At 38.2% G+C, this 25,529-nt stretch overlaps 1 protein-coding gene across 5 annotated transcripts in view; it reads right to left on the reverse strand.

Annotated features, from left to right (window-relative positions):
* Positions 1 to 25,529, reverse strand: part of LOC129758573 (zinc transporter foi) — an 89,098-nt gene that overhangs the window by 7,589 nt on the left and 55,980 nt on the right. Inside the window, exon 1 of one of the 5 annotated variants that reach the window (XM_055756106.1) lies at positions 17,095 to 17,193. The exons of the other annotated variants lie outside the window; for them this stretch is intronic. The gene's annotated coding sequence lies outside the window, so the exon portion shown is untranslated. Of the gene's footprint in view, positions 1 to 17,094; positions 17,194 to 25,529 lie in introns of those variants that run through there. 5 annotated transcript variants of the gene reach the window in all.

Here is a 25,529-nt window from a genome sequence, read left to right on the forward strand (position 1 = left end):
AGCAAATCGCAACATCTTAAGCCATGATTTGGCAAAAAAGATCGACATGTCGCAGAGCTACGTCCAGAATGCAAAGGAGAGAGCTGGACTACATACATACAAGGTACAGAACTTCCCAAACTGCGATGAGCGGCAACAATCGATGGCTAAAACTCGGGCACGGAAGCTCTACGAGAAGATGCTGACAAAATATGGCTACTGTGTGATGGACGACGAAACGTATATAAAAGCCGATTTTAAGCAAATTCTGGGATTAGAGTTTATCACCGGCAAGAGCAAGTTCGATGTGGACGACAAATTTAAGAAGAAGAAAATGTCGAAGTTTGCCTCGAAATATCTTGTTTGGCAGGCCATCTGCTCTTGCAGACTGAGGAGTTAGCTTTTCGTGACAAAGGGCACAGGTAATGGAGGGGGCCGGACATTCGGCCGAAAGATGTTAGGCCGAATGGGTTAAAAGGCCGACGGATGTTCGACCGAATAGGACAATAGGCCGAATCAGACATTAAGCTGAAGGTTATTTGGCCGAATATTATTTTGCCAAATGGATGTTAGGCCGAATGGTTGTTAGGCAGAATGGACAATAGGCCGAATGGTCGTCTGGCCGAATGGTCATCAGACCGAATGGAAAATAGGCCGAATGGTCGTTAGGCCGAGTGGTCTAGTGATCATTCCGATCGAACATCCTCTCGGCCTTGAAACCTTCCGGCCTAACAGCCTTTGGCTGGATAACCGTCGGCCGAATAACCCATTCGGCCTAGTGGCCTATTCGGCCAGATAGCCCATTGGGCCTAACGTCCATCGGCCGAATGGCTTTCGGCCTCATGACTTCCCGCCGAATGACCCAGCCTCGAAATGAAGAGATCTACAAATCTGAGTGCCTCGAGAAGCGCCTTTTGCCGTTCTTGCAGCAGCACAACGAAGCTCCGCTATTTTGGCCAGATTTTGCATCATGCCACTATTCTTAAGGTATGAGGAAAATTCAGTCCATTTTGTTCCAAAGGACACACAGTAAACGAAAATTACCGAGTTCGGTAATTTTTTCACCGAAATCCTAACATGTGGAGTTCGTTAAACTGTTCGGTAATTTTTTCGGTAAAAAATAAACGAACATCGGTAAATCGATTCTCCATTTACCGATGTTCGTTTATTTTTTACCGAAAAAATTACCGAACAGTTTAACGAACTCCACATGTTAGGATTTCGGTAAAAAAATTACCGAACTCGGTAATTTTCGTTTACTGTGCATGAACCCGCCAAACTATCAGAAGTTGCACCCAGTGAAGCAAAACTGGGCAATAATGAAGTGGGAACTTCGGAAAAGCACGAAGACAGTCAAAGACGAGAAGGACATGTTAAGAAAATGGAAAAAAAAAACTGAGAAACTGGTACCGGATGACACTGTGAAGATTTTGATGGAGGACATCAAGCGAAAATGCGTTCAATTTTACACTCAAGGCTCAATGGCTAAAACTCGGGCACGGAAGCTCTACGAGAAGATGCTGACAAAATATGGCTACTGTGTGATGGACGACGAAACGTATATAAAAGCCGATTTTAAGCAAATTCTGGGATTAGAGTTTATCACCGGCAAGAGCAAGTTCGATGTGGACGACAAATTTAAGAAGAAGAAAATGTCGAAGTTTGCCTCGAAATATCTTGTTTGGCAGGCCATCTGCTCTTGCAGACTGAGGAGTTAGCTTTTCGTGACAAAGGGCACAGGTAATGGAGGGGGCCGGACATTCGGCCGAAAGATGTTAGGCCGAATGGGTTAAAAGGCCGACGGATGTTCGACCGAATAGGACAATAGGCCGAATCGGACATTAAGCTGAAGGTTATTTGGCCGAATATTATTTTGCCAAATGGATGTTAGGCCGAATGGTTGTTAGGCAGAATGGACAATAGGCCGAATGGTCGTCTGGCCGAATGGTCATCAGACCGAATGGAAAATAGGCCGAATGGTCGTTAGGCCGAGTGGTCTAGTGATCATTCCGATCGAACATCCTCTCGGCCTTGCATCCTTCCGGCCTAACAGCCTTTGGCTGGATAACCGTCGGCCGAATAACCCATTCGGCCTAGTGGCCTATTCGGCCAGATAGCCCATTGGGCCTAACGTCCATCGGCCGAATGGCTTTCGGCCTCATGACTTCCCGCCGAATGACCCAGCCTCGAAATGAAGAGATCTACAAATCTGAGTGCCTCGAGAAGCGCCTTTTGCCGTTCTTGCAGCAGCACAACGAAGCTCCGCTATTTTGGCCAGATTTTGCATCATGCCACTATTCTTAAGGTATGAGGAAAATTCAGTCCATTTTGTTCCAAAGGACACACAGTAAACGAAAATTACCGAGTTCGGTAATTTTTTCACCGAAATCCTAACATGTGGAGTTCGTTAAACTGTTCGGTAATTTTTTCGGTAAAAAATAAACGAACATCGGTAAATCGATTCTCCATTTACCGATGTTCGTTTATTTTTTACCGAAAAAATTACCGAACAGTTTAACGAACTCCACATGTTAGGATTTCGGTAAAAAAATTACCGAACTCGGTAATTATCGTTTACTGTGCATGAACCCACCAAACTATCAGAAGTTGCACCCAGTGAAGCAAAACTGGGCAATAATGAAGTGGGAACTTCGGAAAAGCACGAAGACAGTCAAAGACGAGAAGGACATGTTAAGAAAATGGAAAAAAAAACTGAGAAACTGGTACCGGATGACACTGTGAAGATTTTGATGGAGGACATCAAGCGAAAATGCGTTCAATTTTACACTCAAGGCTCCATCGATTAACTATATAACTACCCTTAAATTTTTGTTTGATTTTAAACATTATAAGAAAATTTGCATGACATTTTCGGTGTCGCAATAATTTCGTGTTCGCCTTTTAAGTAAGTACCAGTTTTGGGTTTTGCATGTTTGTGTTTTGGGTGAGAGTTGGCCGTGTAGCTCACACTTAAAGTCAGTGGTGCTCAACTTATTTTAACAGGTTGTATACATTTTGTTAGTCGCGCAAAAGGATAAAACGATCAAATCAATTTTTTACATCAAAACTAAGCGTTTTAGACCTAGACAGTGTCTTCCGGAAGTTTGACCTACATTGCAAGGCTTAAAATTAAGTAGAATTGATTCAATCAACTATCAGTGAGGTAGTTTTTTTTTATTGAATTTTCATTTAAGAGCAATGATCGTAAAAAATGAAGCAATTTGGCAAAGGCGTCAACGTTACTAATTTTCAATTTTAAACCACATTTTTAAGGGATCACGTTTAAGATGCTAAAAATGTTGAGAAATCTTCTGTTTAAGTTCAAAAGATTAACTGATGCGATATGTTAAAAAAGCCATAAAAATCCCTTTTTAGCTTATTTTAACAGGAATTAGAATATAAAAAAAAGTTGATAACAAAAACTTTCACAGTTTGTGATCTTTCTTTCTATAGTAAGGTTGCCAGAATTTTTTCCGCTCCCATCCGGGCCTAGCAATTCCGAGCATTTTTTCAAAAAAACCTGGCAAAATCCGGGCATGGATTTCAATCTTTCAAATCAAAAACCGGGCAAAAACCGAGCAAAATTTAGGTGTTATTAAATATAAAAGCAAAGAAAAAATGCAAAAAGAAATCAAATTAATATTTCATTAATGTAATTGCAAACTTCCAAAAACTTTTTGGAACACCTAAATATTTAAAGGTTTAGAAAAGTAAATCAGCGAAGTTATTTGAAACAACCGTTGAAAATTTCCATACCGTTTTTGATTTTGCTGAAACTTACTCAAAAACTTTGATTTTTTCTTTGGTTTCTTTGTAAAAATTGTGAAAAAATCCGGGCAATATCCGGACTTTTTTCACGATATCCGGGCAACCGGGCCGGACCGGACTTTCTCGAAATTTTGCATCAAATATCCGGGCAAACCCGGATAACACCGGGCAATCTGGCAAGCTTATTCTATAGTGCTGTGAAAAAAAATTATCCGAAATGATACAGCTATAAACAAAGAGCTGTTTTCATGATATTTGTTAAAAATTAGCTCGTTCTAGTCTCAACATTTTTTTTTTAATTGCATTCATCAAAAATATGTCAGTTAGACTCATTCAAAACTCTTCTAAACAAGTCCTATTCTATAAATACATGGAGAAATTTTAGAAAGCACTCAGTATAATAATTTGCCATTAGAAAATATTTTAGATTTTAAATGTTTCTCAGGGTAGCACAATTCATTGAAGACATTGATATGGAAGTCAAATTTTTTCTATCATGTTTGTTCTCAAAGAGAGCGAGCTGTTTGTTGTCTACCAAGCTTCAAAAAAGTAAAATTATTAGATACTTTGCATGTGTAAACAGAAGTAACGAAAGTTTTTTTTTTCAATTTAAAAGACTGTAATCGGAACAAACAAAATATCAGTGCCTGTTTTCAGCACTCTTTTTACAAAATTGTGTAACATGTTCTACAACCAGAATAATTACTGCTATCGAAAAATGTGACGAGCTCGTTTATCCGATTACCGAGCACTCCAATTGTTGCCAGTAGGTTCCCAAAATTTTGCAACATTGTATTGAAGTAACGAGAGACGAATAAAAAAAATACACATAGCGGTTCATAATTGAACAGCACAAACCCACAACCGAACCCAGGCAAGTAGAGCGGTAGCAATTTTCCATCCGCCTGCACAAAAGGTGGAAAATTATCGGAAATGAAAGGTTTATGTTTGAAAAGGGGAAAAAGAGAAAAAAAGAAAGGTAGAGCACCTGAATGGCATCATCACAACCGAGGCCGGTGTTTTTATTCATAATTTTATTCATTAACCGACGTTGCTGCTGCTGCTTACCACACGGTTCCACCTTCTAACTTTTTTTTAAATATTATATGCAGGATAGGCTGGTTCATTCATGAAAAAAATATTAATATTTTGTTTTATTTTAATGTTTATTGAGGGATGAGATTTAAATCAATCCAAATTAAAAAAAAAGTCATTTTCAAAAAACTTATACATTTTGAAATTTTATTAAATTTTGAAAAATTGATATCTTTCTAATAACATAAACATAATCGAAAGTGGTTTTTCATACTCTAACGTTTCGTTGCCGCCCCGCAATAAAGCACCTACTTCTTGGCGCTGATGGCATTATTTAGCGAGCTGATAGCGATGAAAATTAGTCCAATGAATTATACTGGTAGAAACTAATAAACGAGGAGGGAAAAGGATTCGGCGATGAGGAGAAAGAATGGAGAACAACAACTGATAAAACTGTCCAAGGGAGGAATGCTATTATAAAATTGAATACACACAGCGAATAATTTGAAAACGAGTCTATAAAATACTTCGTACCATGGCCGTAGGAACGGGGGGGGTTTTGGGGGTTAAACCCCCCCTATGAGGATCCAAAACAGCAAGCAAGATATTCTACTCTACACTCAATATTTTGAATTCAGAACCAAATTATGATAATGGAGTAAGGTTAATCAAGAGTAACAATCCAGACTAAAAACTAATGCCAAAACCTTAAAAACCCATCCCAAGACCAAAATTCTGCTGCAGTTTTTCAAAAAATTTCTCATTTGGTCATCGAAATTCAGGTCTGAATAATAGATTTCGAGTCAAATTAAACCCATTTCGGAGGTTCTGATTCCATAATTCCCATAACCAAAATTGTATTCCTATTTTCGTATTTTGGATTCTGTATTCTGTTCAGGGTTCTTGATTTTCAATTCAAATATTCATAAGAAATTAGTAATGAAAAGCTGCTTTGAAATACTGGTTCAAATTGGGTTTGGCATTTCATATCCATTGAATCATGTTTTTCGAGATCAAATGTATTTTCAATATTTTTATAATAGTTTTGTGAATATAAAAAGAGATAGTTTTTTTTTAATATTCAAATTCGAAGTTTTTGAACTTTGTTCTTACACATTTTTCAAAAAATTGCAGCTTCGAAATCCAGATTCAGATCTTTGTAAATTTATATTTTTATCTTATTCACAATACAGACAAAAAATAAGTAATTTAAATAGTGAATTTAAATTAAACCTGAACTACAGAATTTTAACAATAGATTCATGAATGAGGGCTCTATTAAATGGCTCATAAAATTCTGATCTGGAATCAGATTCGAAAATCGTTTTTTTTAACACTTCAGATATCGTATAGAAATTCAGATACCAATTCAAAGCGCAATTTTTGAGTGTGCTACACTTCGAAATAAAACTCGAATGGACTGAATTTTAGCGTTATACTTTATTTAACAAAATTGAACACAACTTTTTTCTGTTATTTTAAAATACGTAGTCCAGGGGTTTCTGAGATATAGAATGCCGAATTTCGGTGATTCTCGTCATAGATTTTTGACGATTCTTAATGTGTTAAGATTGCTTGTCAATTCAACTTCCAGATTTCAATTTTATAAATAAAATTAGTTTGTAAACATAATTTAGCTAAAAATCACAAATAAAAGGTAAAATTTGTGTTTTTTATATTTTATCCGCAAGACATTTTTTATTCAAAAAAATTATCTACAGGAATTTCCACAGGAATGGAATTGATTCTTTACAAGAAATATTTACTGGTAAAGAAAAATCATCACCTGAAAATCCTGCACAAATTTCTATATTTTCCTATTGTATTATTTGACATTTTTCACACATTAAGGGCACCAAAATCTGACATTTTATGTTTCAGAAGCCAATAGACAAAATTCTGCTAATTTAATATAGATTTTTGAGTAACGGGAAGTGATGTATTCCATTTTGTAAAATGGGGTTTTATCATTAGATTTATCTCATATGAATTATGCTTTTTAATGGAGCATACTAGCGGCTAGCGAAAACACGAGATATCTCGTATTTGGTTCGCAATGTGATATTATTGCAGTTTTTTTTAAATCAAACTTTAAACAAATATCATTAATTTGGTTCAAGATTGCATCAAGAAAATTTGACCCGAAAATCTGATTATTTTTGTCTTTTAAAATTTTTGAAAATTTGATTTATCTTCATCAAAAGTTGAATTCTTTGAATTTGAAGTCTAGTTTGAACTTGTTTGATTTGAGTATAGAATAAGTTTTTTTCTTAGAAATGGAAGACTTTCCTAAAAAACGCTTGTTTTATGCTCAAATAAACTAAGTTTGATCTACCAGACTTTTCAACAAATTCAAAATTTTAGCCATCGATGAATCGAATTTTGCTCACCTCTTAGTGTTAGGACCGATTTTCTAAAGTTACGATTTAATACGAAAACTTTTAATGTCAAAGTACTTGAAAATGAATAATCATATAGTAAGAAACATAATTTGTTTCAATTTTTTTTTTCGTATTGGTGCATTGTTGGGCAAAAAATCATAGGTAAAAATCAGTCACCAAAACCCCCCCCATGAGTCGGTTCTTCCTACGGCCCTGCTTCGTACATTAAGTTCTGTGAAAAGCTCACCTAGGAAACCAATAAAGTGGCAATTATTGTGAGCTAGGGGTTTTTTTTTAAACGTCAGCCCGATTTTTTTTTTTAATTATTGATAACAACTTTCTTTGGATTATATATTTTTTGTTTAGTAGGATATAATTGTTAAATTATCGTAAGACTAATAACGCACTTGACTTTGAGATGTCAGACATCTCTCAGCAAACTTGAGGAGCTGCTAGGCTGTCTATCACCTATCGATCATGCTTCATGTTTCTAATCGAAACGGGTCTAAAAATAAACACTATTTGCATGTTACGGGCCATATTGCTGGAACAATTCCTTTTTTCATACGCTTTTACGACGGCGAGAAGTCGAGAACCAGTAACATTTCTTCAGTGTATAATTCAACCGTTTATTGCCCATTTCCAGGCTGCCTCGCAGAAGTTCGCGCTGACAAAGGAAGTCCTTGATGGTTCCTGAATTTGCCCTCCGCCTTCCCGTGACCCTAACCTCAACTTTCGCCTCCCTTTAAAAGTACCAGTCCGGCTTCTAGGTGGTGTTTCGCGATATCGAAAGCTTTCGCCATCCACGTGGAATCCACCGAAAAGCGGGAATCATGCTCACACAGTTGTTTTGTGCTATCAAAGTTTGATCAAACATCGGAATTATGCTATTGCGTGCCGGCGCTTGTTGTCGCCTTCACCCTGACCTACGACGAACCTGCGAGGAACTGTCGTCGAAGTTGGGCGAGGGCGGAAAACGCCCTTTTGTTGTATACTGCACCGTTTGTTTTCCTTTTTCCTTTCGCTAAAAGACCGAGAGGGGAGCTATTGGAAATTTTACATTTCCTGTCTTCTGGAATCGTTCGCGTTTTGTCACAGCAGCAACATTCTGTGTTTATTGAGGCACTGAGTGCTGAAGGCACATACCGGAATAACCTGCCCCGGTATGCCGATGATGCCGGTTCGGGATTACAAGGGGGCTGATTTGTTCTCACCCAACCAGCAATGTCAAGGTCGGTAAACAATAACAAAAAATGGGAATGGTAATGACAATGTCATGAAGAGATAGGTAAATTAAAATGTCAATTGAGCTTTCGTATTGTTTGCTTTGGATATCATGGATTTAATGGGCAGATATAAACACTTTTGGCTATAAAGACGAGGCTGTTAAAACGAAAGAAACAACATGAAAAATAAGGATAAAAAATGTTTAACCAGATAGAAAACAATCAATATCGTTCATCCGACAACACCTGCATTGACGGTCATAGTTATTGTTCAAGCAGCAGAAATTCAGATTTCTTTCTCAGAACGATATTGGGTAGCATAAAGTGAGCGAAGTTGAACAGCTCTTCGAAGACGGATTGATACGTACTGAAGCTCAAATCAAGTACGCAATGATGTGAATAGTTGGCACATTTCTATGAATATTAATCCTCAGCAGCGCGGTATTACACTTTGAAATTACCCGAAAGCAAACTCTTCTGTACACTCCGTTGTGTAGAAATTGTCTGGAATCTGAACAACTCGCTGATCTGCAGTGAATATTAGATGAAACACGTCCGAACGTTAGCGTCGAAGCAAACGAATTTCAAGCCTACGGCAGGTGGCACGGTTTCGCAGCGCTCCAGATCGATTACACCCACTGCATCCCTCTTGCTTGAGTGAGTTCTCGTGGTGGTACAGCTTGACGGTATCCGAGACGTAAGACCGTTGCAGCAAGCTTCGGAACATGGATTCAAAGTGTGGGCACGGTTCATAGCGACCGTCAACGAGAGTCAAACTAATGCGGGATACGCAGACGTTGTCCCCCAAGGGAGAGACTCCTCTATAGAGAAATTGCGGCTAGGTAATTGCCACTTCAACGATTGAAACGAAGTAGAGTAGGTGTTGTCGTATCGATACGGTGAACAAGCAGTGTAACTTGTAGATTATAAACGACTTTGTCGAAATCGGCCTCCGGTTCTGCTGAAGGAAGACGTTTATTGATACTGCATTGAGGGAACGCCCACACGGAAAAAAGACGATTGTTGTCCTAATGATTTCAGCTGGTTATACCAATCATCACAGCGTAGTTGATTTTTTGCATCCAACTATAAATATAATAGACTCAACTACAAACTGATGATTGACCTTACGCAATCAACTATAAATATTATAGATTTAGTTGTAATGGTATAATTGATTCAAATGTCATATACAGGGTGACAAAAAAGTCCTGTCACCTACACGTTGCATCTCTGTGGTGCCATCTATATGTCAAATGAAAGGGCTAACTTCGCTGCCCAAAGGGGCAGAGTTTCGTTTCTGTGCAGTTTGTTTACATTGAGTTGTGAGCTATGGCAGAGTTTAGAGAAGCTGTTATCGCTGAATATGTGAAAGGGTTCAAACCCGGATACATATTCAAACATCTAAAACCGCTCGGAATCAACCGGAAATTCGTGTACCGGACCATAAATCGGTACCTAGAGACCGGAGGCACCGAGGACAAGGCACGATCTGGACGACCAAGGTCTGTGAGAACTCCAAGGCTGATAAAAATTATTCGAGACCGGATTAGACGGAATCCCGCCCAATCTGCAAGGAAGCTGGCCAGGAACCTCAAAATTAACCGAGAATCAATTCGCCTGCTTCTGCGCAAGGATTTAAAACGTACACCGTACAAAAAACAGGTGGTTCATGGGGTTACCAAAGCTACAATGGACAAGAGGTACCAACGGTCGCGGGAGTTGCTCGGGTGGCGCGCAGATGACGAGATCATTTTTTCGGACGAGAAACTGTTCGTTTTGGAGCAAACAGTCAATCGTCAAAATGATCGAGTTTGGAATGTGAGCCTCCAGCAAGCTCCTGCGGACAAGCTGAACGTTTTCCGGTTCCAAAATAAGACGTCAGTGATGGTTTGGGGAGCCATTTGCAAGAGAGGTAAGCTGCCTCTTATTTTTATCGATAAAGAGGTCAAAATCAACGCAGCGTACTACTTGGACACGGTTTTGAAGAAAAATGTTCTGCCTCAAGCTGAACTATTGTTTGCAGACGATTACTACTGCTTCCAGCAAGATGGTGCCCCATCCCACACCGCAAAGGTTGTTCAGGCGTGGTGTGAGGAAAATTTGACAGATTTCATTCCAAAGAATGAATGGCCTCCGTCGTCTCCGGATCTGAATCCACTGGATTTTTTCGTGTGAGGATATATGATGTCTAAGCTGAACGACTATAAATTAACAAATTTGGAGCAATTCGAGCGAGTTATCAGGAAAATCTGGGACTAAATATAAATAAATAAAGGGACAAAGCTATGAAAGCGAGATTCTGATTTTCTTCTTATTCTTTGAAATATTGAGATTTTCCTGTGTGATCGGACTTTTTTGTCACCCTGTAATAGAATGAACTACAATTGTATGAGTGATTCCATGCATTCAACTATAAATATTATTGATTCAACTATACATTCCTGGTTGATCTCTCACATTTAACTATAAGTATGATAGATACAATTGTAATGGTATAATTGATCCAGCTACAGTTGTATAATTATAATACAACAAATATTTAGGCATTTTACTATAAATATAATAGATTCAACTATACACTTCTGGTCAACTCCTTACATTAAACTATAAATATGATACATTCGATTCTAGTGGTATAATTGAGTCAACTGTAAATATGATAGATTCAACTACCAATGTATGATTGATTCTTGGTATTAAACTATAAATATAGGAAATTTAACTATATTTCTATGATTGACATAGAGAACAAAAAAAAATATGATAGATTGTGCGATTCTTGAATAAATACATACACATCCAAATACTGCATTAATTTAAATACATAAGCGTATCTACTGTGCCTTCAGCAGCAGGCAGCTGGTGTTTACAAATGGTAGAAGGTAATTAGCAAAGGTATAATTGAATAACATACATTTGCTTGTTCAAATAAAATTGAGATAAAAAAAATTCTCCCTTTAGATCAATTCAAGCCAAATGTGGCAGTAACATGATCTCAAACGAAGGAATCGTTTGAGACCAACACTGCAAATCCCTCCAGTTTCATAGTAGCTGGGCAACAAGCTGAGAAAGTGGAGTGCTCCCACAGGGTGGCCAGCAAGTTTCCATTTACAAATTCCCGGTTTTTAGATCGAGAATTTATGATTTTCCCTGTTTTGAAATACATGACAAGATGGATTTTTGAAAACTAAAATAAGCCCTTTTTTCAATGTCAAACGTAAGAATATTCTGATAACGATGATGTTTGTTGGGATTTCTACAGAAAATTGTTTAAACAAAGGATAAAGAATATAATTGAGGACCTCAGAATCAGAGGGTGAGGTGCCAAAATTACCAACTTTGAGTGAAGTACATAAACCAATCAATTCTTCATATCTCAATCTACATCTACTGAAAAACTCTAATTTTTTGATAATTCTGTCAACACTTTTTCGATTCAATTAAAACGATGATGCCCCAATTAAAAATTACTTTATCGAACACAGAATTTGATAATTTGGCTCTGGTTTCTGAATTATGAAATTTGAAATATCATCATCAAACGATGAATTATCGATCTTTAAATCAAAACCTAACAATTTTAAGTTTTGATTTATTATTCAAATTTTAACTGAATAATACTGATTGATATTCTAATTTAATTTTTTTCTCTGCAATTTTGAAAACAGAATCCACTAAATTCTATTCCTCCTATTATTCTAAAATTTTGATTTGATTCTCGTCTTGAACACTTGAGCCTGAGGCTGAGTTCTAAGAGCTTGACTTTGGACTTGGCATGTTTATCTAAACTCTGAGTCTGAATTTGCAATCCAACCAGAAAATTTGAATATCGTAATTCAAATTTTAAATTTGAAGTTCTAACACAAATTTTAAAAAATGATTCCTAGGCTCGAATTTGCTTTTCAAATTAGCTTAGTGACAATATCTTGATGTAATTTTTAGCTCATACATTTAAACTATCTGTATTTTTCAAATTTTTAATCAATAAAGAATGCCATTGCCAGTAAAAGCGCAAAATGTTAAATAGAATCACACAAACTTTTGGTATCTCGTTCTACCTATTGGGCATTTTATTAATGAACCATGTAACATGGTGACCACTCATTTTGAATTTTTCTGTTTTCTCGCATTTTCCCCGCATAATTTTATAAATTGCCGGCTCTAAAAGGTTAAAAGTTGAATTTATTTGTGAAAAACAATTTTTTCTAACACATGAAATATACATAAGTTTTTCGCGTTTTTGATGCTTATAAAAAAATTTGTGTCAAAAACTAGTAAAAAACAAAAAAAAAATTTCAATATATTTTGGAACTCGAACACTCCAGAGCACTAAAAGGTATGTGCTGAGCAAAAAAATCTCGGGTTTTCAAGAAATTCTCGACTTTTGCCCACATTTTCCCCATGGAATTTTGATCCTTATTTTATGTCGCTTTTGAAAAAAAATATGAAAATATGAATTTATTTTAGAATTCACTTGGTTTATATAGGGGGAAAACGATCCATAAAGAATTTTTCCGGTTTTGATTTAAAATTCCCGGTTTTCCCGGTTCGCTGGCCACCCTGGCTTCCAGTATCTTGGTAGCCAGATAACGCCTGATGGTGGTACCAGGAAAGACATCTAAACCCGGATCAGAAAGGCCCAATTTGCGTTTGCGAGTCTCCGAAACATCTGGCGGTCACGCCAGATTTCTCTACGAACAAACATCCGAATCTTCAACTCAAACGTCAAATCCGTATTGCTGTTCGGGTGCGAAACTTGGTGCACATATGCGGTAACGAGGTGGAAACTGCAAGTATTTGTAAACCGCTGTCTGCGGAATATCATCCGCGCTTGGTGGCCTGGCAGTTGGATCTCAAATGAGGAACTACATCGCCGATGTCATCAAAGGGCGCTAGAAATCGAGATTCGGGAACGTAAGTGGAGATGGATTGGGCACACGCTGCGAAAAGATGAAAACGAGATTTGCAGAGAGGCGCTAGATTGGAATCCAGAAGGTCATCGAAGAAGAGGCAGACCCAGAAATTCGTGGCGGCGAAGCCTAGCCGCTGAAATCCGAACTGTCGACGAGAATCTTGACTGGGACCAGGTGAAGACGCTGGCTCTGGATCGTCAACAGTGGAGGTCTTTTACCACGGCCCTATGCACCGGAGGATCGGCGCGGGATCATTAAGTAAGTAAGTAAGGAATCGTTCCCAAACGAAGATGCTTCAGCAACTTAATCCCAAACGAGGACATCCTGGTTGGTGGCACCGATGGGCGTTTCATCGTAAGGCAGAAATGGCTGGACAATGCCTAAACTATTGATGTGCTGATTGCTTATAAAATCATGTTATTCTTTGTTACCATAATCTTTTTTGTGCCTTCAAATAATTACAAATAAACAACAAAAAAACCACAATTAAAATTAATGCAGGAAAATACGAAAAAACAACGGTCAATATATACTTGAACGCATGAAATCAATAATAGTTATAGTTAAAACAACCATAGCACTATAGTTGGATCTACAATACATATAGTTGAATGCCCAACATCAATCAGTATATTATAGTTGAATTTATTATAATTATGATTGAATCAATCATACAATTGTAATCGAACCTATCATATTTATAGTTGAATGTATGAAACCAATCATACAAATATACTTGAATATTTAATAAATATAGTTGGTCGTACAGTGTTAGAAAATACGCAATGAACATCTCAATGTTAAAATGGCATTTGACAAAGCTCTTGACTGGTCACAGGTGCTTTTTTTACGTACCGGACCGATCCTACTAGTGAAACTACAAGATCATGCAAATCCTTCTGCGTAGTGATCATTGTCTGAGCGTCTCGCGTGCGTGATTGGATTGCCGATCATGAGCTCTGGAGCTGACCAAGCTACAGACTATTACAGTGAAAAATCCTCTAAAGTAAATAATTTCTTATCTGAAAAAGATTTTTTAGGCAGCGTGCGTCATCGGTAGCAAGCGAGATATGGCAACACTGACGACCCTAGTACTTCCTCTTAAAAATGACAAATATTGACCTTTCTACATCAATGTAAATAATCTGTAGGTTATGTTTTGCCTTTCTGGTCTTATCAAGAAAATTGTAACACTTTTTATATGTGCTTGATCCAACGTTTCGATTTATATTAATTCTTTATCAAAGATTCAATATTCATATTAATTACTTACTCGGTTATTCGTGTTACTGTCCAAAGGCAGATGTACTCTTAAAGCGTTAATCAATCGTCGGGGCTCTGGCTCTTTATTTCATATCAGATGTGAGGAGGAAAGTTTGCGTGCAACTTGCTTGCCAATATTTTGGTATCGATCAGGGCGTCTGTGCCTACTTCGTCGTTTGAAAAACGTCCGTGGCAAAACTTCTATCACTCGACTTACGATTTGTTATTTTTGTCTGAACCCGGCGTTTATCCTAAAAACATCGGTCTTGTTGAGTGCTTGCTTGCAGAGATGCCAATGTGCCGGATTTTTCAGGATTGGTCTGACTTTTCGAGGCTTAGCACAACCAGATAAGCATTTGGATTTCCCTGATTTTATAAAATAAGCCTTATTTTTGCGAATGCGGCGAAAAATGGGTAGTTAGGAACAGCATTAGATACCATTGCTAAAATGTAAATGTGGATATATGAGCAAAACAAAAAGATTATCACTTTGAGCGAAATTTATGTTACTTTGACGTATCCTGATTTTTATTCCATCAGTCCCTGACTTTTGAAAAAAATGTTGGCAACCCTGCTTGCGAGTGTTTTCTAGAGAGTGAAGCACTCCATCGTTCGAAATTTCTCTCTCATCTGTTTCACTCTGGATGTTGACGGTATTCGGAGTGCTTTGTATGTAGCACATCTCGAGTACCTCTAGGTGTGCTCCTGGTCGAAGCAATGTTTAACGACAGATGACTGTTGGAGTTCCTTGATCCTTGGGTTTGACGCTGTCTCTCTTGTTGACTAATATGCGTTTTAACTTCGTGACATCGCACCAAGCAAACATTTTTGTAGCTATATTCTTATGCTGTTTTGATAGACGTTCCATATACATTATAGAAAGATCGAATGAAAGTTGAAAAACCCGTATTAATCTACCAAAGTGGACTCAATATACATACATAAATTTGGATTTTTCTTAAGCGACGAAAACTACACCAATTGGGCGTTATCCGTCACCTTTTTCGTACCTATCGGAAGAATGCAAGATTTTGCTCTCATAGTTTTCAAATCGTTTCCAGCGACAATATTTTTCAGTTCTCTCATTGGTCATTGGTCAATCTTATGCAATTTCCATCTAATTTTTAGCTATCTGAATGCACTGCTGGTTGTAGAGAGAACATGATGATGATTTTCTTACTTGAAGCCCGCGCGGGAGCAAAATCTTTTCAAAGTTTACAAACATAGCAAACTTTATATCATATCCGATTTAAACTGACTTCAGACGACATTTTATACGATCTTTTCACTACGCCTAATTATTAGTCATCTGGATGCACTGCTGGTTGCAGCGAGAACATGACAATGATTTCCTCACTTGAAGCCCGCGCGGGAGCAAATTCATTTCAAAGTTTACAAACATGGCAAACTTTTTTCCATATCCGATTTAAACTGACTTCAGACGACATTTTATACGATCTTTTCACTACGCTGTTGGAATTGCGATTCGCAACACCATAACGACTTAAGTTACGGTTTCAAAGAAGTCGATGAATTCCTTTGAATTCAGCCAATTTATTTGAAAACCCCACAACATTTTTCTCGTACGAACATTCACTGATTTGTTTTATTTAAATGCGACAAAAACACTCGTTAATTTTGATAAAAAAAAACAAACCCTCAAGATACCAAATATTAAGAAGATCGCTAGGCACACTAGGCTTCAAATAAAAATTATTGATCGAAGGAGAAAAGTTTACATAATGTTGAACTTTACGATTAAGTAGATTTGTCATAATTCAAACACTTCCACATATTTAATGACCTCGAACTATTGTACACATAACATTCATCGAAATTTTTCCGAAGAACTGACAAAGATTTATTGCGTAAGTATTCACACAAAAAAAACCTTGTCCGTCTGCATCCTTTGAATGCCATTTTCCCGAACAACGCTAACGCTGGGACCCCAAAAAAATTCCTAAAAATTAGCGAATGATGTTTGTCGACCCAGGTAGCAGCGCTATCCAAGAAATGCCATTCGATCCCTCCAGGTGGTAAAATTAAAGGTAGACGGTTTTGGTAGGTCGGTCGGTCGATTCCATTCTTCTATTATACGTTAATAATTTTTTTTTAAATGTTCGCCATGCGAAAAGAAGTGTGCAAAATGTGATTTCTAAGAAGAGTTTCGGCTCCCCACTTCACGGTATCTCGAACTCGAAAAAGCTGCAGTGGCAGCGAATTGGCGCGGAAAAGGGAGAATTGTAATGGAAACCAACCCTGAAAGGGTTTCGCGTTATTGCATGATTAACGACGCCGAGTGCTGAGTGATCATAAGGTTTGATTGCATAAACATTTGAAATTTTGATCCAATATGAATCGTTTTTCCGAGAACTTCAGATTGCGTAATGATTAAAACATGATCACATGCTTGTTCTAGAACTTTCAACTAGTTAAACACTACTGGCACCACTGAGTCACTACCTATTTACTAGAGAGTGTCTTGGCTCAAATTAACGATAACGAACTGAATAGAACTCAACTCACCGAAATTCACTTAACGGCAGGGCACCACGAAGGCGGAACGAAACCTTCCAACTAGCGAGCTTGACTAAGTTTAAACTTTCGTTTAACGGGAGCTAGGGTGTCGCTTGATGATCGTTATTCACCCGCGGGTATTTATACCCACACATACTCATGCGCGATCATAAACGCGTGACACAGCGAAAATCAAGCAATAAATATGCGGTGCGACTATGTTGAAACAGCATGTTTGCCCAGCTTAAACGGTGCAAATTAGCGCAATCTCACTCAGAAAGGTAGACGTAACGGGGTGAGTAACTTGCTTAACCATGAATTTTGAAATACCAATAAGTTTTAATGGGTTCTTAAAAAATTATACGCCGTAATAAAACAAAATTACAAAATATAACTAAATTACGCCCGGTTATGCCTTTGAAAGCGAATAATTAAATGCAACTTTTATGAGACTCACATGGTACTCATCTCATCACAACGTATGTACCCTCTCATCAACGAGTGAACAAATGAATAATTCAGTTTTCAAGATAATTTACCGTTCTTATCAGAAGGAGCAGTCACGGTACAGATTGGTTATCAAAAACGTGCTGATATGAAACTAAATCAGACATTGCAATGATTGCTTTGCCTATTGGTTTGGAACATTATTTTTCTTCTTCTTAATATGGAGGTTAAAAATAGAATTACGATATAAATGAATGAGTAACAGTTCTTACGAATTACCTTTGTTAAAAAATAATGTACGTACTGTATGTAATAATGTACAGTGACTTAAAATTCAAGAATTTCAAGAAAAGTCCAAGAAAAAGATTAGATGTTGAGAATTATTGTTGAAAGACATGCAAAAAAATATCGACATCCTTTCGGGAGTTGAACCTGCATCTTTAGGCTGACGTAAGGTCATTCGGCTGAAAGTTGTTAGGCCAACGAACGGTTGAGCGGTCGAAGAACTGAAAGGGCGAAAATCGTACGACCGAATGAACGCGAGGTCGAATGGGTGTTAGGCTGAATTAACGTTAGGATAAATTAGCAGAACGGACAACAGGTCGAATGAATTCTATTCAGTCTAACGTTCAATTGGGGTAGCGAACATTCTCGTATTCATTCATTCAATCTCACGATTTTCGGACGAATATCCTTCGGATTTATGGCCCATCACCCTAGAATCCTAATCAGCTGAATCCCCATCGGCCTAATAACACATTCGGCTTAAAGAAGACATATTCTTCTTATTAAACACATGTTTTTTTTTTTAAATAATATTTGCCTTTCTAAATTGTGCTCCTCACCTTGCTTATAATTAGTCCGTTTGAGTTGATGTCCTTATTAATTATTTTGATCTTTATGTTGAAATCGTCAAAGAGCCTTCCTTGTGAGGACTGTATTGGAAAAAAAATGCAACACTTTCTTTCGTAAATAACTTTTGAATGTATTTTCAGTGATGTAATGTTCATATTTGCGAAATTTGGTGGAGATCTGTCATTATTTTCTTTGAAAAAGGATCGGATGAATAAGCTGATTGACCAAGCTTTTTAGATAGGGTCGCGAAAATCCCATCGAGAGACCCCAAACCAGCTGGAAATCAGTCATGTCACCAAAGTTCACGTGGTGAAACGTACTGGAAGACAGTGAGCTAAAATTTAAATAAAAGTAAACGGTTGAAATCAGTCTCAATTTAACGAAATGGCATGCATTCCAACTTGAGTGTTCCGGTCGGGGCGGTCGATCGTTCTGGAACCTTATTAACAGTTCTGCATATTATCCTGAAAAATGTTAGGTCAATTTTGAACCTTAACACTAAACGTACCGGAGGGAGTCAAATGACATTTTTGAAATTCAAATGACTATAACTCATGCAGTAGGGGGTTACCTTTTTATGCAGAAACATGTAGATTTGATCTTAGGGAAAAAGTTACAATTAATTGTTCTTCATATGAGCAAGATTTGCTGATTGCTGAAAGCGATATTTGAATCATAAAAGCCCGGGAAAGCCACGGAATTCCGAACGGATGAAGGTAATTGAAGTGAAATACAGAATAAAAACTAAATATGTCGAAATTAAACAGCTCCCAAGTAACAATTTGGGTTTTTTAAGGCACTCCAGTCCAACTATGAGTTGAAGCTATAAAACCGCGTTCGGGTATGTAAGAATCTATAAAACTCCAATACAACGCTTACCCACTAAACATGAATCGACAGAGAGGTAACTCAAATCGACAGAGTGATCGTATCGATCTCTCTAACGATTTTGCATCATCTTATCGGCAAAGAGGAACACACCATACGCGTGCCTTGGGTGAGTGCCACGAAATAATCTAAGACACGCCCCCCAGAGAAACACACGAACACAATCCGAATCGTATGTTTCCCTTCGAGACGCGTGTTTGCCTGCCTGAGAATTCGACTGCTACGATTGAAACCTACCTACCTAAGGGTCCAGCGCCGATTGACCGGCGCATAGGGCTGAGATAAAAGATCTCCACTGCTGGCGATCCGGAGCCAGCGTCTTCACTTGCTGCCAGCCAAGGTTCTCGTCAACTGTGCGGATTTCAGCGGCTAGACTTCGCCGCCACGAGCTTTTGGGCCTGCCTCTTCTTCGATGCCCATCTGGATTCCAGTCAAGCGCCTCTCTGCAAATCTCGTTTTCATCTCTTCGCAGCGTGTGCCCAATCCATCTCCACTTACGTTCCCGAATCTCGATTTCTAGCGCCTTTTGATGACACCGGCGATGAAGTTCAACGTTTGAGATCCAGTTGCCAGGCCACCAAGCGCGGATGATGTTCCGCAGGCACCGATTCACAAAAACTTGCAGTTTTCGCGTCGTCACCGCATATGTGCACCAAGTCTCACACCCGTACAGCAATACGGATTTGACGTTTGAGTTGAAGATTCGGATCTTAGTTCGTAGAGAGATCTGGCGTGACCGCCAGATGTTTCGGAGACTCGCAAACGCAAATCGGGCTTTTCTGATCCGGGTTTCGATGTCCTTCTTGGTACCACCATCAGGCGTAATCTGGCTACCAAGATACTGGAAGCACTCCACTGTCTCAACCTGTTGTCCAGCTACCACGAAATTGGAACGATTTTCTGTATTGATTTCCATCGACTTGGTCTTTCCGACATTGATTTTGAGACCTGCTGCCTTGGAGCTTTCGGTGAGGTCGTCGAGTTTGCTCTGCATGTCTTGTTGTGTTTGGGCGAGCAAAACAATATCGTCTGCCAGGTCAAGGTCGTTCAGTTGCTCCATGGTTGAAGGATTCCACGGCAATCCTCGGTTTGGTCTACAGTCAATCGATCCAGTCAAGATCTCATCCATTACGATGAGAAAAAGCAGCGGTGACAAAATACATCCTTGTCTCACTCCAGCAGTTACCGGGATTGGTTCGGACAAGACACCGTCGTGTAAGACCTTGCACGAAAATGCCTCGTACTTTGCTTCGATGAGATGGACTAGTTTCTCTGGGACCCCTCGTCGTCTAAGAGCAGCCCAGATGTTTTCGTGGTTCAGTCGGTCAAATGCTTTTTCGAAATCAACGAACACCAGCAGAAGAGAGTCCTGGAATTCGTTGATTTGTTCCAGTATTATTCGTAGCGTTGTGATGTGGTCCACACATGATCGTCCGGATCGGAATCCAGCTTGTTGCCGTCGGAGTGTAGCGTCGATTTTCTCCTGGATCCTGTTCAGGATCACTTTGCAGAGTACTTTAAGGGTTGTACAGATCAAAGTTATGCCACGCCAGTTACCGCACTCTGTTAGGTCTCCTTTCTTTGGGACCTTTACGAGGATACCCTGCATCCAGTCGGCCGGGAATGTTGCAGTATCCCAAATGTCAGCGAAAAGACGGTGCAACATTTGTGCTGACAAGGCAGGGTCGGCTTTGAGCATTTCAGCAGGAATGCAATCGATTCCAGGCGCTTTGTTGGATTTCATGTCCTTGATTGCCGCTTCTATTTCAGCCAGCGTGGGCGCTTCCGAGTTGACGCCATTAATGCGACTTACTGTGGGCGCCTCGAGCTGCGGGTTCTGTTGGCCATTGCTATTTGTAACTCGAAAAAGTTGATCAAAATGCTCAGTCCAACGCTTGAGCTGATCTGTTCGATCTGTCAGCAGCTGACCTGCTCGGTTTTTCAGCGGCATTCTTGCATTAGTCCTTGCACCACTAAGGCGGCGAGAAATATCATATAATAATCGGATATCTCCAATGGCGGCGGCTCTTTCTCCCTCTTCGGCTAGGGAGTTTGTCCAGGCTCTCTTGTCTCGTCTACAAGCTCGTTTAACTGCCTTTTCCAGCTCCGCATATCGTAAGCGGGCGGCTGCTTTGGCTGACCCGGTACATGCCTGCTCAATTCCGACTTTCGCCTTTCTCCGATCATCGATCATCCTCCAGGTTTCATCCGACATCCATTCACTTCGTCTTCCACAAACTTTACCGAGAGTAGCTACGATTGAAAGCACGCATATAAAAAAACACGGCGAAAAAATGCGAACACACCGTACGAGTGTACGATTCAAACTGATTTCGCATGTACGCATTCGTATTCGTTGCCTCTAGGTATCAATGTGGTGGAAAGAAGAAGTAAAGTTTTTTCTTCGTTAACATAGTTACCATGACAGAAGTGACGCAGGGCTTTTTTATGTTTATTTTTATTTTTTCTCTTCGACGTGCAATAGTGTGCGTTCCTTTGCGCCACCTTTGTAAAAGTGTACCTCCTTGTCTAGGTATCTCGGCAGTACAAACCGAATGAGAATATTTGCGATCTCGGAGTGTCACCGAAATTAAGCGTTTTATTCTAAGTTCGGTGACTCAACTCTCAATTGTTTGCATGCTCTGTCGATTTCTGAGAGGACGCGCTTACTGGGTGGTAAGGCCCTTCTGCAGTAGGTTCTGTACAGCAAATTATAAAACCTTGGCAAGCCAACTCAATTTCTTATGTTCTGTATGAATTTAGCTTATAAAACCCATTTATCATATTATTTTCATTTACAAATAATTCTGCTCCGGAAATAGGTTTTCAGAAATAACTTTTAAAACAAATGAATCTTATTCAAATCAAATATAAAAATAAACAAATCAGAAAGCTAAAATTTGTTTGCCATGAATCTGTAGAGAAATTCAATATTATTTTCTCATTCCGAATTTTCGTTGCGCTTTTAAGTTTACCGCAAATAAGTAATAAAAAATTCCGAACAAATAAGAAATAGATATAAAATTACTCATTTTGTAGTAAAATTTTCTGTTGTAGTGGTTCAATTTTTTTTTAATTATTCCAGCCATCAGTATGCCGGGCTTTTATAGAGCATGAATAATATGAGGATTACTTTCTAAAATAAAAAACTGTCGTTCAAAAATATCCCATTATTTACCATAAAAATGGCGATAATATACGAAATTAATAATAGTCGTTACTGAACCCTTAAAAAACGATCATGTTTTCTTAAAGCTTCTAATCAAACTGATACACGTTTAAATAATTTTTTCGTGTTATAAAAGTGTTTGAAATTTAAAAGGGTAGCATGAATGGGATTCTATAAACCGACAAAGGTGGAGGAGTGAATTCGGTTCATTTTTATGCCCAGGAGAAGCGGAAATACATATTAAGTCACTTTTTCACCGAAAAACATTCTTTTGTTGACATTTTGGTCGATTACCCGACGACTAACTTTTGTCCTATCGAATAACTTTTATGAAACTTTTATAGTCCATAGAAGCTTTCGTTTCTTATAAATGGTTTATAGACACTATTATAAGTTATTTATTTGCCAGTTTATAACCTAAACGACTTGTAATTACCTTATAAGAACACGAAGGCTACGAATAAGTTTGAAAGGGCTTTTATAGATCAAAACAGGTTTATAGGATGGTATTTTAAGGGGGGGGTAGGGTCTAACACTTTCAAAAAATCGATTTTTTTATTTTTTTATTTTCTTATTGTAAAACATTTCAAGAATGTTGTGTCAAATTTTCAAGTCAATTGAAGCAAAACTGTAGAAATTATAGGCCTTTATCTCCTCCTATCTAATACTGCAAGAAAGCAAGAGCAGAAACTTCAAACGCGTTTTTCTCGAAAGCACATTTTTAAAGTCCGTGGACATCGTCATTTGAAAACTACTTATCCGATTCTTTTCAAATTTGGAACATATTTTCTACACATAAAATACCAGACCCCAACGTTTTTCTTTTTTTATTTTTTTACTTTGGGGAGATTTTACAGATAAAAAATGGCGGATTTTTTCGTGAAAAATCGTAGTTTTCACTTCAAACAGTCACAAAAATTTCAAAAAAAATTTTTAAGGTTAAATAAAAACGTTGGGGTCCAGAAAAACATCTATTAAAAATATTTTGCTCTGATTTTTTGACTTCGGATGATTCTGTGCTGAGATACAGTGTCCACCGCAAATCCTGTTTTCTAAAACTTCATCCTCGAAAATGCTCCGTCACCGGCTCATTTTTCAATATTTTTCTACGAAAAAATTACCAAATGTTCTTTTAACAATGCTTTGTATAAAAATTTGAATACATTTGTTCGAACGATAGCTCTAGAAATAAATCGTGAAAATGGTGTTTTTTTTTACCCGTTAGACCCTACCACCCCCCCCCCCCCCCCCCCCCCCTTAAACCATTTGCATATAAGCCCCTCAAAGAGCAAAATGAAAATCAAATCAAATAAATTTATTGTTGTTATATTAGTTGGACATATTATACGCGTATAAATATTCTAGAGGTCAGTTGTTAAAAGGTTGTCCATTAATGCTTTTTGATGCAAATTCCGGCGCTGCCCATTATGAGCGCCGATGTGGTCTAGCGGATATGCTGGCGCGAGTCTGGTTTTGGTATACCAGGCGTACTGGGTTCGATTCCCGGTATCGGCAAGAAAACTTTTGGGTTCGAATCCCATAAGTTGCCGACAGGTAATATGTATTTCCTCATATAACTGACTATATAATAAGAATGTTCAATCAGTTGCCAGCTGGCCAGGTATATCACGGATGCCGGAATACCTGTAAGTAAACTAGCCCACCTGATTGACTCGTTCTTCCAAAATAAACCTACATCAACACAAATGAAATGAAGAGCAATTTTTTTTAAATCATCAATATTAATCAAATAGGTACCATTATTCATCACGAACAAATGGTTATCAATTATGTAATTTCTTAAACTTTTGAGCTTATAAATTCTTCATTTTTGATTAAATGTTGATGGGATGAGAAATTTGAAAAAAAGCTATAAGAGGATAAGGTTATGAGATTTTTTTTGCTGACGGAATACACTACATTATTACCTTCACTATGCCCGTACAATCGAATGGATTCAAAGCCATTCTACAACCATCACGCATATTTATAGAATTTTTTAAATAAATAGTCTCCAAAAAAAGGCGATAAGCGTGTCTCAAATGAAGGCATGTTTATTGACCACCCTCAACGAAAAAAAAAAAAAAAACTTAACACCACTCTAGATAGCAAGATACATATAGGACATAGGTATCCACTAAAAGAAGGTAGACGACGATGACGACGCATCGCATCGTTCACATGGGTTTTATTTTCTGCCATCCTCATTAGAAAATGATAGTAAACAGAGGAGAAAAAAAACGCTGCCTTAACGATTGATTTGTGAATCGAACCCTGACTGGCTGGCTGATCTAAACTGGATTCTATTCCCTGTCATATGAGTAAACGAGACACCAATAGTGATGACGTTGGCGTCGGTTTTTTGGAATGGAACGCGGCTGAAAGAATGGCATTGTAGTCTGATGGGGTATATATTTAGGCTATGTTCACAACAATAACGAGCGTCGTTCGTATGATAGCGATATGATAAACTTCTTGAATGGTGCATATCGGATATTGCTGATTTGTTTTCGTACCGATTTGGATTTGATTTGTATGCATTCTCTCTCGGATAGGCGGCAACGGCAAATATTGAGCCTGTGTTGATACAACGTTGGTTTAATGACAATATAGAGCAAACGTTTTGAAGTAAACTACATAACCTAGCTTGCGATGACTATTAATATATTGGATAGGGGAGATAAGGGCATAACGAGCACCCAGGGCATATTAAACACTTCTTTTCCACGAAAGTACAATTTTTTCAAATGAATTTTCATGAAAAACAGTTTTGTAGTTCCTATGAAGGGTGATACGGTCAAAATTTGGTCAAGGGAAAACGCGTGTAAATCGGTAAAATCGTTTGTTAAAAAATCAAATTAAAATTCTTTTTCAAGTTTAATTAGTATAAAATTCAGGAAAAATATTCAGTTAGGCTTCCGCTTTTCCAAATCCGAATTGCCGGGCCTTACGCCTAACCCAGATTTTGTACAGCCACCTTGTTTACCTTCTTCGCCGCAGAAAGCCAGTTTGCCTTGAACTGCTGCTCGTCCTTAGCAATTTTTTTTGTCTTCTTTAGGTTCCGCTTGACAATAGCCCAGTATTT

This window comes from Uranotaenia lowii, chromosome 3 (assembly GCF_029784155.1).
Source record: "Uranotaenia lowii strain MFRU-FL chromosome 3, ASM2978415v1, whole genome shotgun sequence".
Lineage (NCBI taxonomy): Eukaryota > Metazoa > Arthropoda > Insecta > Diptera > Culicidae > Uranotaenia > Uranotaenia lowii.